Source organism: Myotis brandtii, unplaced genomic scaffold, assembly GCF_000412655.1.
Source record: "Myotis brandtii unplaced genomic scaffold, ASM41265v1 scaffold179, whole genome shotgun sequence".
Lineage (NCBI taxonomy): Eukaryota > Metazoa > Chordata > Mammalia > Chiroptera > Vespertilionidae > Myotis > Myotis brandtii.
Window position 1 is genome coordinate 8,229,468 of NW_005356635.1, and position 4,206 is coordinate 8,233,673.

General features: G+C 46.7%; 1 pseudogene; it reads right to left on the minus strand.

The window, feature by feature from the left end:
- Window positions 1–2,801: 2,801 nt before the first annotated feature.
- LOC102245987 lies at window positions 2,802–3,757 on the minus strand (annotated as a pseudogene).
- Window positions 3,758–4,206: the final 449 nt, after the last annotated feature.

The window sequence follows — 4,206 nt, forward strand, 5'->3', positions numbered from 1 at the left end:
AAGAATCAAGTCAAAGATTTGAAATACAAAGAAGCAAAAAACACCCAACCAGAAAAGCAAAAGGAAAAAAGGATACAAAAATATGAAGATAGTGCAAGGAGCCTTTGAGACAACTTCAAGTGTACCAACATCCGAAATATAGGCGTGCTGGGAAAAGAGAGAGAGCAAGATATTGAAAACCTATTTGAAGAAATAATGACAGAAAACTTCCCCTACCTGGTGAAAGAAATAGACTTACAAGTCCCCGAAGCACAGAGAACCGCAAACAAAAGGAATCCAAAGAGGACCACACCAAGACACATCATAATTAAAATGCCAAGAGCAAAAGACAAAGAGAGAATCCTAAAAGCAGCAAGAGAAAGAAAATCAGTTACCTACAAGGGAGTACCCATACGACTGTCAGCTGATTTCTCAACAGAAACTTTGCAGGCCAGAAGGGAGTGGCAAGAAATATTCAAAGTGATGAATACCAAGAACCTACAACCAAGACTACTTTATCCAGCAAAGCTATCATTCAGAATTGAAGGTCAGATAAAGAGCTTCACAGATAAGGAAAAGCTAAAGGAGTTCATCACCACCAAACCAGCATTATATGAAATGCTGAAAGGTATTCTTTAAGAAGAGGAAGAAGAAAAAGGAACTCTTACCATTTGCCACACCATGGATGGAACTAGAGAGCATTATGCTAAGTGAAATAAGCCAGTCAGAGAAGGATAAATACCACATGATCTCACTCATTTGTGGAATATAATGAACATCATAAACTGATGAACAAGGACTGATCCAGAGATGGAGAGGCATTGATTGGACTGTCGGGCCTTGGAGGGAAGGTAGGGGAGGGCAGGGTTAAGGGGGAAAGATCAACCAAAGGACTTACATGCAAGCATATAGGTCTAACCAATGGACACGGACAACGAGGGCATGAGCGGGGGCGGGGGGTGTAATGTGGGTATAAGGACACATATGTAATATCTTAATCAATAAAAAATATATATATAAAAAAAAAAGAAAAATTTTGCTACTGTTATGAATCGTAATGTAAATATCTGATATGCAGGATGTATTTTCATTGTTACAAATTGAACATAATTAAAGCATAGTGATTAATCACAGAAACAATATGTAATTATATATGTGTTTTCCAATGGTCTTAGGTGACCCCTGTGAAAGGGTCATTCGACCCTCAAAGGGGTCGCGACCCACAGGTTGAGAACCGCTGAGATGAAATGGACATATTCTTAGAAAAATACAAACTTCCAAAATTCAATCAGGAAGAATAAAAAAACCGGAACAGGCTGATAACTACTAATGAAATTGAAGCAGTAATCAAAATCTCCCAGTAAATAAATGTCCTGGTCTGGATGGCTTTACAGGGGAGTTTTATCAAACATTCAAAGAACTAAAACCTATCCTCCTCAGACTATTTCAAAAAATTCAAGAGGAAGGCCCACTTCCAAGCTCTTTCTATGAAGCCAGCATTACCTTAATACCCAAGTCATGTAAAGACACCACAAACAAAGAGAACTACAGGCCAATATCCTTGATGAACATAGATGCTAAAAGCCTCACCAAATTCTGGCAAGTCAGATCCAACATTACATTAGAAAGATCATACACCATGACCAAGTAGGATTTATTCTGGGGATGTAAGATGGTACAATATTGCTGCTTTATTTTTATGCTATAAAATTCCAAATGGTAAATTTAACATGACCAGATAATAAATAATCATTCACACTTTACTGAACACTCAGTAAGATCTGCATTTGGTCATTACCAACAAAATACAGTACAACCTTAAGTTCTCTTTAGAAGCCAGTATTCATGGAGGACACTGGATGAATAACAATATAACCAGTGTTAGTTTAATAGTATTAGGGGATTACAGAGGAAGGAAATTCTATTTTGTTTCAATACAAAGAGATTTCAGAAATCCATGGCTTTATAAGTAATGAAAGCATTGCTACCTGTTTCTCATAATAGGAGATATAAAATTAGCCAGAAGTGGTACATTTGATAATAAAGGACAAGAAAAAAGGGGTTCCTAGACTGGAACAAACTTCACATATACTAACTGGACAATAAGCAAATACCCAAGCTCATCTTCTCTTCCCAATATTGTAAACCTTCATCCCTAAATTATACCTCCCACATGCTCATGAATTTTTAATTTTATAATACAATTAGAGGCCCGGTGCACAAAAATTTGTGCACTCGGGTGAGTACCTCAGCCCGGCCTGTGCCCTCTCACAATCTGGGGCCCCTTAGGGGCCCCTTCCCCTGGCTGCTGGCACCAGTTTTCCTCCGGCACCCAGAACCCAGGCCTTCGCTCTTCACCGGGAGGGGCCCGCGTGGTGGGCGAGGGGCTTAGCTTTTAAAAATACTTCTGAATGTTTGGTAAATAACCCTGTAGGAATCTACTTTTCTGAAACATGCTGGTTGTTAAGGGCTGATTTGGGTAATCAACAAAATGTATGTTAAAATCCTAAACCCCAGAACCTCAGAATGTACCTGTATATAGAGATAAGATCTTTAAAGAGGGGATTACATTAAATTGAGACAGTTCCAGTGGGACCCTTAGGCCATCTCACTGAAGTCCTTATAAGAAGAGGAATGTTGGGGTCCAGCCCCAGCAGGTCCAGCGTTTTCCAAAGGTGTGGACAGAGTCGGCGAAGAAGGAATGACACAGAGGCAGCGTTCAGGTGATCATCATAGCCAGGTTCTCTTTTTATTGTCCTGTTACATCTATATTTATACTATTTGATCCTATAAGCATGCCTTTATAAGCTTTTTTTTTTTTTCGAGGAGAGCATGGGGTCTGTTTATTGGGGGGTCAGTCAAAGGGGGAGCTGGCTAGGGTGGGGTAGGGCAGCAGCTTGTCTGGCCCCCGAGAAACCCAACTTGAGTCCAGAGCCTCGACCACTTTGAAGCCAAAGTCTTCCTCCACCTTTATCTGCATGGGGGCCAGCTCCAGAGTCAGCGGGACTCCCGCCCGGAGGGCCTCATTCCCTTCGAAGCCAAAGTCTTCCTCCACCTTTATCTGCACGAGGGCCAGCTCCGGAGTCAGCGGGACTCCCGCCCGGTGCCCTTCCCGTGGCGCTCGCCGCCTCTTCTGCCCGCTGGGCCCCTCGCCAGGGGCTGGGCTGCTGGCTTCTACGGACACTGGCGTCCTCCTGGGTGGGGACAGCCCCTCTTTCTCCGGAGGCTCGTTCTCAGTGTTGCCTGGGGTGTGGGCATCTGTGCCCTGGCTGCCCGCGTCCTCCAGTAAGACGGTGAACTGGCTGGCTCAGTAGTAGTTGCAGTAGGAGTCCAGCACCCTCATGAGGAACCTCTGCTCCTGCTGGAGTCTCCGTGTTATCCTCTGTATCTGATGGAGCCTGTTCAGGACCCGCTCGCTCACCTGCTCGATCTCCCTGCAGCGCCAACCCAGCGCCTGGTACTTCCTACGATTGAGTTCCCGTTGGCACCGCCGCCGCCGGCCTTGGGCTGCCTCCTCCTCTTCTTCTCGCTCCTGGAGTCTGGAGCTGCCCAGACCCCCAGACACGAACTCCACTACTTCGGTCTCAAGCTCGATCTCCAGGATGTGACCACCGAACAGCGGAGGCAGCGCCAGCTCCAAGCCGGGAGGTGCTGAGAACTCCTCAAAGCCCACGGCTGCCATGGACCCCTCTCTCTGCTCCATCTCCATTTCTCCCTGGCTCCTGGCGCAGAACTTCCAACCTTGCAAGCCTCTTCAAGTGCAAAATGACAGGCCCCATCTGATTTCATGGCCTGGGAGTTGTAGTTCTCTATTTCCCGCTTGCCTCCCTCGCCCCACCCCCACCCCGAGTCCCGGCTGAAAGGCCCTGCTCGCTGGTCTAATGCCTCCGCCAGGCATCTGAGTCACCTCCGTCTTTATTCCTGTCCCGACACTGAGCCATCTGACCACAAAGACTCTCTTCTTGGGAGGCCCCTGGGTCTCCTTCTGGGGCTGGGGCTGCACCACGGAGCTGGGGCCCCTGGGTCTCCTTCTGGGTCTCCTTCTGGGTCCTGGCTGCATTGCCTCCGGGCACTGGATCATGTGCCCCAAGCAGCAACACAGCCCGGCCTCTGGCCCCGTCTCTGGGTGTTCTCTGATCACTGGTGATCAGTGATCTGAGAAGCCAGGCAGGGCAGGGAGGAGGCGAACATCCAGCTTCTCTGATTACTGGCCCAGGGCTGGCAAAG